Below are 11247 nucleotides of genomic sequence, written 5' to 3' on the forward strand. Positions count from 1 at the left end.
TCCCATCACACTTTGTCGACAATTAACCTCTTTAATAGATCTCCCAATCCTTGTCACACTATCTCACACTTTATCAGCCCCTATTCTCCTTAATAGGACTTCTAACCCCTTGTTACACAATGTTACACTTTGCACCGTTTTTGACCCCTACCCTCCTTAATAGAACTGCTCCCATCCCATTGTCACACTACGTCACACTTTGTCGACCCCTAATCTCCTTAATAACTATCACATTCCTTTGTCACACTATGTCACACTTTGTCGACTCCTACCACACTTTGTAAAAACCCGGGGGAATTTGACAGTGTGACATTGTATGTCTCCTAACGTGTAATGTAATTTATAGTCCCTCCCTACCCCATCTACGATAAGAGTCGTGAAGACATGTATCTGTTTTAAAACAAAACATATCCTACATTGCTTACACTGTGTACAGTATTCTGTAACCATGCATTCCTTATTATGGACATGAACCTCGGACCATTCGGTAACCTCTGAATCAACGAGCCGTAGGCGTGAGGTTAACGACCTCCATAATTACTGTAATACAATATTTTTTATTCCTTTTTTTATAACACTGATGTGAGTAACTCTGAACAAACAAACGCTATGTCTCAGAAATAAATTCATAAGAAAATATCATTACGATTATCATTATATCAGAAAGAGTAGACAGAATCATAGTCAACTGTGGTTGTGGTGGTGCACGCAACACTTGACATGTCCACATTTCGCTCGGTAGACCCCCTCCGATCGATCCCCCGTCCAATTCAAACGGGGATCAAAATTACAACGGCCTGAACCGTGGTTCGAACCCCTAGCGGCGCCCTCAGACTAAAGTCGTATCCGTCAGGCGGGAGTTGTCCTTCAGCCGCTCCATAAGTCCTTCCTTTGGTTTGGAGTGCCATCTGCACTCGCCCCCTATCGTCCGGTGAAGTAAAGGCCAGCTGCGGACAGTTAGAGTATTCCAAAAAAATCGGTATATTTGAATACAACGTGGCAGGGGGCGAGACTACATTCGTCTCTATTAGGTTTGTTACCCGTATTTCTATCAACCGAAAGTAAAAATATAAATGATATCAGGCATAAAAATTTCAGCAGTTTTTGTCGTTCAAATTTAATAGAACAAACAGATTTTCCCGATAAAAAACCGAAAAAAAACCGGTTTTTAGAAGTAGAAACGTAACCGGTTTTATCACGAGTACGGCTATAACGTTCTTGATCTTGACTTAGGTACCGGTTCGTTCGATATTCAAATATTTTTGCGATCAATTCCAACGGCCTCAGCAGTCTAGCAGTTTACAACACCACCTCACTTTCAACGGTCGTTAGTTTCATTCCCGCGCCATATAAACATTTATATTCATATAAATATTTTTTTATTATATGTTTGGTATAATAATAATAATCTTACTAATATTATAAACGCAAAAGTTTGTTACTCTTTCACGCAAATACTACTGAACGGATTTTGATGAAACTTTACAGTGATATAGCTTATACATCAGAATAACATATAGGCTATAAATTTCATGTGGGTGAAACCGAGGGTAAAGCTAATATATATAATAATATATTTGCTATTATTGATATGAATGTTTTCTATGCGAGAAATAAATATATTTTTCTTTCTTTCTTTCTATTCATGAGTGCCTATGCTTATAGAAAACTGGAAGCATATCATTTTCAGATAAGAAAAACTAAATTTGATATATAGAATGTTGGGCTATACAGCTTACACCTTTGCTTTAACCTGAAGATATAAAAAAAATTAATTTAAAAATAGAATACATGGCTGTATAGTTTATTACGTTTTTTTATTTATCCAGAAGAGATAACAAAAACTACATTTTTAAATAGAATACTTGGCTGTATAGCATACGCTTTTGCCTTTACCCAGAAGAGATCACAAAGGCTAAATTAAAAAATAGAATATGGCTATATAACTTACGCATTTGCTTTTAACCAGAAGAGAAAAAAAAATTTGAAAATAGAAAACCAAAGAGAGAGAAACTAAAATTAAAATCTTTTACGCCTTTGCCCTTTACCAGAACAGATAACAAAAAACATTATGATAGTTATTTTCCACTCTATATTATACTAGATGTGCCCGTTACTTCATCCGCGTAAATTGTCGATACTTCCATATAACCTTTAATGTCTCCTTTCAACCCCTTACAACCTTTCTTCGGGTTAAAAAGTAGCCTATGTCCCTCAGGTTCTAGACTATGTGTACCAAATTTCATTTAAATCGGTTCAGTAGTTTTGGCGTGAAACAGAGACAGACAAAGAGACAGAATTACTTTCGCATTTATAATATTGCGTTTAATTTATTTAAAACGTCGTGCATTATGTACGCAATTGGTTCACTACACCATAAACAATGTATATTCGATGCAAGACTTACTAATACGACGAAAGGTGGTTGACCTGTCATTGCTTAGGTAGGTACAGAATATGAGATCATTTCAAAATAACAGCGTCGCTGCAAAACCAAGTACCTACCTGTTGTTATGATTTCCGTGGAAATAACAAAATGGCGGCTACCCGCCCCGGATTCGCACGAGTTCAATCCATGCATAAAATAAATTGTAGTGAGTTAAACATATGTTGTCGCAGACTGTTTTTTTTAGAACTTTTAGAGAACAATTCTGTAGGACTTATGGAGTATGTAGTGGCTGAATGCTAACTCCTGTCCGACGGATACGACTTTAAGAGCACTGTTAAGGGGTTCGAACCTCGGCTCAGGCCGTCATAATTACGATCCCCGTTAAAATTTTTTTTAAGAATGATAAGATTTGTGGATAGTCCCTAAGAAATAATAATAATAATCTCAGGACAATTCACACAGACCCATCTAGATCCAAGTTAAACTAGTTAGAGCTTGTGTTATGGGTACTAGATAACTGATACAAATACATAGATATTTTTTTCGTAAATAAGTACATACATATTATACATAGAAAACATCCAGGCCGATACAAACAATCATACTCATGAATACAAATGTTTGTGCGTGCGAGGAATCGAACCCGCGACCGTCGGTCGTAAAGCGGTGTGCTTGACCGCTAGACCACCGAGGTCGTCATATAGAAATACATTCTTTGATAGCTATAACAACTTTATTTTGTTTTTAATTTTTTTAATGAATTAACTGTTTAGTTTCTTATCACAGAACTACTAAACTTCCATTTAGTTTTCTCTACAGACAACAATGAAGACTTGTATACTGACTTTGCCTCTTACCCAGTAATTTCACTGCCCAATCTCACCCATCTACTGAAATATATCTTACAAAGCTAATAGGCGGCTGAAATATCTGTTCAGAAAGGTGATTTTTAGTAATGTGAACTAATAACCCTATTTTTCTAAAGGATGATAATGTAATGGTGCTCCCGCCTGCGCTGACGGTTTACGCTGGCGGGGCACCAGTGGAAGATGACAAGATGAGCATGAGGTCAGGCCACTTAGTCCATCGTGACAAATTCACCAAGAACTTATCACGATGGTTTAACCGCGTGGAATTCAACCTGACATGGTACATGTGGCAACCGATACTATCAATCAGCACTACAGATATCATGTTATCATGACCCGTGATACCACTCATGCGTGATTGTGATACTGTCAGATTGACCTCTACGAGGTTCTCTCTGGAAACCAATCGTGGTAAATTGTCATTTGCCAAGTTGGAGTAACTGATCTGACTTCATGCTCATCTTATCATCCTCCACTGGTGTCCCGCCAGCGTAAACCGTTACCGAAGCCGAGTGCATCATTCCATTATCATCATTACATAGTATAAAACAAAGTCGCTGTCGCTGTCTGTCCGTCCCTATGCATGCTTAAATGTTTAAAACTACGCAACGGATTTTGAAGCCTTTTTTTTTAATAGATAGAGTGATTCAAGAGGAAGGTTTATATATATAATACAAGTACACCCGGGCGAAGCCGGGGCGAGTAGCTAGTACATACATAAAAAAGGATCTTTTTTCCAGGTCTTTCTAAACAAATTTCTTGTTTCTCTTAGTGTTCATTTAATTTGCAAGTTGCCTTTGTCTGAACACTAAGCACTCTGTACATAAGTATGTATGACGTCAAGGAAAACATATTTATGTGTTTACGTTGATTTCATTCGTGTATTATACACCAAGGTTTCCTTGTCCAGGAATAAATAAAGCACACGGAACCGGAAGATAGCATTTGGCTAAAGAATACCGTATACTCTATGATAGGAACCATAGATAGAGAAATTTTTGGCTGAATGATCGCTTACTTACGTCGTAGTTTCAATGAGTATAGAAAAAAAAAGTAACAATATTTTTAGATGTTACATCAACAAGTCATACGTTCGTTCCGAGAACATCGACCTCAATCGACCGTTCGCCTTGACAAGGTCGTTCTATTTACAAAAACAGCTTTGTTTGGGATATCGCGGGCGTAGCAATCTGTCCTGGTTATAGATACTTTCTTAACAATTTGGCGGGAAAATTACTAGCCACAGATAAGTTATTCTAACCTATCTGTGACTAGTGCCCTCTGTTTTTGAACATTAAGTATGAGTGGTTCGATTGTCAAAGAGAGGAGAAAAATTAACGGCAAAAATAACGCAGAAGCTGAATCGTTGTAATAAATATTTATTTAATAAAACGTACAGAATTAACTTTGTATTGTAACAATAAATAAATTATAAATACTTTATTATCACTGCTCGGTACATTTTTTAAAGAAGTCCTGGCATCCTAGTTAACTGTGTAACCAGGGCCGTAAAACTATATAATAAAAAAGAAAGAAAATATTAACTGTGTACCTAATATAATTTGGCGGGAAAACTCGTCATAGACAGGCTGTTTGTTTATCTATATGCGACATAACAGATAAGATAAAAACGTGTGAACGTATAAAAACATTTAATTTGTTCTTTTTGTGCTTGCACAATCGTTATGATTGTTACATTCATTATATACCGTATACTTATAATATAAAATAGAGTCCAGTCTCGGCTTCACACAGATGCTTACAAATCTTTGAATTTCTCGTCTTATTCTATACTATAACACGCATGTATTATACATATAAACCTTCCTCTTGAATCACTCTATCTATTGCTGAATACTGCATTAAAATCCGTTAAGTAATTTAAATGATATAGCGTACAAGCGACGACTTCATTTTATACTATGTAAAGATAAGCCTTTTTTTAATCTTTAGATAAGTACTAAAAGAAAGGTCACAGACAATATAGAGTAACATTATTTTATCACAAAGACACGATAAATATCCAATTGGTTAATTATCTGTTCAAATCTTTCACTAAGATCTATTTGCCTAAATTGCCTTGAAAAGATTGCTATTGTAACTGTATACGTGTTGTTATATATATTGTTTGTTTTTTCTTTATTGTATGTTATAAATAAAAAGAATATACATTATATTCTATTTAAGTTCCGTGTAATTTCGTCAACGTAACATTTTCCCCGTCTTTACATTTCTCATTGCTGCTCCGCTCCTATTGGTCGTAGCGTGATGTTATATAGCCTAGCCTTCCTCGGCAAATAGACTATACTAATATTAAAATAATTTTCAATTCTAAACAGTAATTCCTGAAATTAACGCGTTGAAATGAATTCAAAAATAATTAATTCATATAGGACATTTTCCCGCTTATGAACGTCAAGTTTTTGTTTTAATATTTTTTCCCTACCGTCCAGTTCAATATACAGATTCAATTGAGAAGAACTGCCAAGAAAGCCAACTGATTTTTTTTTTAAACCCAGTATATTTAAATTGTTTTCTTCTAAAGATGTCTATGACTAACATTAAATGAAAGTCCCATGCATGAACAACTATTGCCATTCATATATGTTATTCAATTACATAAACAAAACATCTATTCAACTTTATAATATTAGCATAGATAATTTTGATGTTACAGTACAATTTATCTCTACTTCGTAATAAACACTTATAGATTATGAATAATATGAAGTTCTTATCTAAATAAGTGTAATTATAAATACATATGAATAGGCACTAGACAAAAGAATATTGAAATTTGCAAATAAATATATATAATATTGGGTGAGTCCGCTACTTTTTAGAATAGAATAGAATAGAATAGAAAATCATTTATTCAAATAAACTTAATTTAAGCACTTTTGAATAGTCATAACAATTTGTTTTTTATCTACCACTCGTTCGGAAAGCTGTCTCATCACAAGAAGAACGAGCAAGAAACTTGTGTGTTGCTTTAATCCCTAACTATTCATAGTTACGGTTTAAAGTAATAACATTAAAAATAGAATAGAATAGAATAGAAAATGCTTAATTCAAATAAACTTAAATTTAAGCACTTTTGAATAGTCATACTAATTTTTATAATGTTATATAGCTTAAAGCCTTTCTCGACAAATGGACTATCCAACACAAAAATTATTTTTCAATTCGAACCAGTAGTTCCTGAGATTAGCGCGTTCAAACAAACAAACTCTTTAGCTTTATAATATTAGTATAGATTTAAATAAAAAATCAGTTTTTATTAATCTAAATATTGGGGTTTTTGTTTTCAGACATGTCAACTCCATTATTACAAACTAATGGGAATAATTCTTAAAAATAATAAACAATCAAATAATTACTAACTGCGCGGAATCTTTTTTTTTTTATACTACTATGGTGGCAAACAAGCACACACACATTCTATTTATTAAATTGCTTTTATCACCGCACATAAACACAGAGCAATATCAGTAGTAGAAAATCAGTTTAAATAACGCAATATTCGTAGCATTTAAAAGAAATACCTTCGCCGAATCAAATTCATACATATTTAAATAATTTACAGGTTAGATTTATATCTTTCACGCTTTCATGAGCAGAACATCGTACATAAAGTCTTGTTTCCCGCCAAAAATTGGTTTCATTTACGTTTCAAGTTAAACCATTTTTAATGAGTTAATATGGTATGGTGCACCCGCCTGCGATAACGGTATACGCTGGCGGGGCACCAGTGGAGGATAAGATGAGCATGAGGTTAGTTTAGTTGGCACATCGTGATAAATTCACCAGGAATTTATCACGACAGTTTCTAGGGGAAACCGCGTATCTAAATATATATATCTCAAACGTGACTGACATAGTGATCTATCAACGCACAGCCCAAACCACTGGACGGATCGGGCTGAAATTTGGCATGCAGGTAGATGTTATGACGTAGGCATCCGCTAAGAAAGGATTTTGATTAATTCTACCCCCAAGGGGGTAAAATAGGGGATGAAAGTTTGTATGAAACTTTGTCAATTTTAAACCGATCGGGCTGAGACTTTGCATGCATAAAGCTACTATGACGTATGCATCCAATCCTAAGAAAGAATTTTGATAAATTCCACCCCTAAGGGGATAAAATAACGCGAGCGAAGCCGTGGGCTAAAGCTAGTAGAGTATAAATGTACTTCCAGTGGCATGCTGACTTGGCGTACCGAAGAACACCGTGGACATCCCACATATGGTCGAATCTATGAAGACTTTCTCCACGTTAAAAAAAAAAGAGTAATGGAATCATTAATCCACATAAATAACCCCCCTCTTTAATAGACTACATAGTTTTTTTTTTATAATTAGTGGCCCACCTGACGGTAAATGATAATGCTTTAAGGATGGTTTCCTTAAGTAATGTGGGTCAACCTGACCTGAATCTTTATTACTAAGAATCCTTTCCCCCATTTTTACCATCTGAGTGAGTAAGTTTTATTAATTTGTAAGATATCCAAGTATTTAAATTGGTATATGACGAAATTTTTCGTTTGATGTTTGTTGAAAAGAGTTCGTAATACTCTAATGCCAAAATGGGGATGAGTGCAGTCACAGTACAGCACTCCAAACCAAAGGATGGACTTATGGAGCGGCAGAAGATCAACTACTGCCTGACGGATACAACTTTAGTGTGTGGGCACCTCTAAGAGTTCAAACCACAGCCCATGCCGCTGTAAAAAGTGTTAGTATTTCTTGTGAATTCATTGCAGTTAGCACTGCATAACTAAACTGACCGTAAATTTGACTTATCCTAAGTGTCTGTAATAGATCTACATGAATAAACATAGATATTTTAAATAATTTCGTTTAATCAAAGGATATCCAAAATCAGCGTAAACCGTTAACGCAGGCAAGTGCACTATTTCATTATCATATACAAAAAAAATATGCTTTCAAAACTCCATGCTAACAATCCCTTTGCATCAAATTAATTATATTTTTTTTATTTATTGATAATAAATAAAAAAAATATTATTGCATTATTTTGAAAATTTATGTATAACAGGCTTAATACTAAATATATTTTGTATGAATCTGTGTAACCAATATATTTTCAATGTAATGGTAAACAATGTTTTACATAGATTAATTTTGAATTTTATTTTTTAGAACACATAGATTTTGGTTTCATTACCATAAAGGTATTCTTATAAAGTCTAGTCTCAATTGCTCTGTGCATTAAAGTGAAAAAGTTTAGTTTTTAAAAAGTACATGTATTTCCATGTAGTTTGCGACAAATGTAGGTTAAAGAACTACATTAATTAGAATATATATTTTTAGACTTTCTAACTGACGCCAGCAAACTCTCCTTGCATTTATGTTGCAATGCCGCATACTCTGCATATTATGTGGCTTTAAAATTGCAACAATGTATTTAAATAGTTTTGATACCTGCCTAATTGCTTACGACTAGGTCTAAAGAGATGCCTCTTCATCTACTTTATCATTTTAAATGGCTGCCACCAAGTTTGTACAGTGATTTTGCCAATGTCGTGGATTGAGAGTGTAATTTGTAGCTGTGGCTTATTTCAGTTTGAAAAAGAAAAAAGAAAGAAAGAAAATTGTTTATTTGGTACATAGCAATACTGAAAATAATTTTTAAATTATATTTTATAGGTTTATAATAATTTTATAGTACCAAATAGGTCTCCGCTCAGCATATGTCATGACAGGGTGCCACGACACTGGTATTCTGCTGATACCTTCATAGATATAATAAAAGTTTAGAAAGATTATTATTGCTCGGTAAAGTTTGACAATTTCATATGAGTTCCATATATTATTATTAAGATAACACAACTCCTGAGGGACAACAACAATTATTTGTAGGGTTTTCATTACTAAGTGGAAGAGACTTTGTTGTGTACCAATAATTGTGTCATTGCTTTTTATTATCACCCTCAATATCATAGTTTTTTATAAAAAAGTTAACTATATGTTGGGTACTTAAACATAGTTTATCTGTGGTCGCTGCCACAGATAAACTATGTTTAAATAATATAATCATTGTAATAACCCTGAATAATTAACATAGCTATCTAGTCCCACTGTAAGCAGAGCTTGTGTTATGGGTACTAGACAACTGATATAAATACTTAGATTTTTTTTTGTAAATCTATAATATACATAGAAAACACCCAGACTAATACAAACAATCATACTCATGAATACAAATGTTTGTGCAACATGAAGATAGAATAAAATGTTACATGTACAGATCCTAAATATATATATTTATGATGTATTACTCTGTACCTAAATAAAATATTAACCAGACACTAATTAAGAATAAATACACAAAAAACATAAATCCAAAGAACATTTCGAAAGACATCAACCTGGCCCTGGGACTGCTCTGAAATAGAGTTGCAGACGACAGAGCTCAAGGTATTCAAAATTAAATATTAATTTTATATTTGATATTATATTAGAATAACATGAACATAATAATGTATAAAATATTGTTAAAACCTATAAAGCACTGCAAATCAATTATTTGATATCATCCAATATTATAAATAGAGTGAATGGCATTTAGTTATGAGTAAAATAAACTCTACATTATTTAAATTTATAAAAATTTAAATACACAAGCCTGCATTAACCATATATGCTAGCAATCGGTAGTAGAGGCTCATTAGATGATGATAAAGTCAAGACAAGCACTGAAGCAAAGTCAGTGTACATAACTAGTTTATTCTCTATTTAATTACAAATATTTATACACATTCAGATAAGTACATCATAATCTGATAAGATTCTAATTTGAATCTACTTTTTTAATTTGATTTCTTTAATTGTCTATGGATTATTGACAAATAATTAACCTACAATAACACACTGTTTTAATTAACAAACTCTATATCAACAACACTTCTTTATTTGTTGTCTCTGTATTTAGTTTGCTCTGTCCTTGTATCTAAAATCTATTTAACATGCAATGGCTCTAAATAAGATAAGTTTGCATAGTTTCTTTTAAATAAAATGGTTTTGTTCTTAATGAAGTGATCTAGCACATTAAAATAAACCCTACAAAATTAATACATGCAAAAAAATACTTGAAAATATACTGGCTAACAAAATTGTATTAAAGTTTCATACAAAAATATTTTGTTTAAAAAAAAAATAAAAATAAGATTCTTTTATACTGCGTTCCAGAAAAGGTTAAGGTCAAATATTTAATAAATATTATCTATGATAAAGACAGTTGTCAATATTCGAAAGGCAAAGATATCAAATACATAATTCTATCATTTTAAGGTAAACATGTAAATTGGTTTGTTACCGTGACTGACGGTGTCTGAGATTATTTAGTGTGGCTTAGTAACAACATGACCGTGTAGATAATTATGGTGTAAAGGTGACTATGATAAAGTTCTATGTTAACCTCAAAGAGTTAAGTACAAAATCAGAAGACTAAGTAGCGAATAAGGTTATTACATTTTTATGTGTATAGACAGCTACAGTGTCGAAGTCTTACGTTCCGCTCCGTTTACAAGCTCCTCAATAACGGAAGAAACACTAAAAACAGGTAAATTCACTGGCAAAACTCGATGTAATGCATGTATTTGACAGTGCCGTATCACACAACACGATTCAATTCACTGTAATCCACTCTGTATACCAGTTCAACGCGGGAATAAACACACGTATGATTTAATAAGGTATTAAATTGAATTATTTAGTAATTATTAACCTCAATTAATAATATAAGAATACTCGATAGCGATAACAATTCGCAACTGACTTCGGATCGAACTATGAAGTCGTCAAAACTAACACGTCATTCTGACAAATAGATAAGGATAGCGCTATACAACAGAAAGAGATAGCCTATGGCTGACTAATAGAACGAGCAAAACAAATATTACTCAACATATTTAATACTTGTTAATAATAAAAAAAAGTGCTGATTGTTTAGCAAATTAATTCGTA

The 11247-nt window shown here is 33.2% G+C and overlaps 1 protein-coding gene across 2 annotated transcripts in view; it reads right to left on the minus strand.

Moving 5' to 3' along the window:
- Nucleotides 1–11039, minus strand: part of LOC131849008 (segmentation protein cap'n'collar-like) — a 147822-nt gene extending 136783 nt beyond the window's left edge. The window contains exon 1 of one of the 2 annotated variants that reach the window (XM_059198981.1): nucleotides 10793–11039. The gene's annotated coding sequence lies outside the window, so the exon portion shown is untranslated. Of the gene's footprint in view, nucleotides 1–10752 lie in introns of both variants that reach the window. The other variant, XM_059198980.1, reaches the window with a different exon arrangement.
- Between the last annotated feature and the right edge of the window lie 208 nt (nucleotides 11040–11247).

Source organism: Achroia grisella, unplaced genomic scaffold, assembly GCF_030625045.1.
Source record: "Achroia grisella isolate CSIRO2021 unplaced genomic scaffold, CSIRO_AGI_Agris_v1 utg628, whole genome shotgun sequence".
In the NCBI taxonomy this organism is placed as follows: domain Eukaryota; kingdom Metazoa; phylum Arthropoda; class Insecta; order Lepidoptera; family Pyralidae; genus Achroia; species Achroia grisella.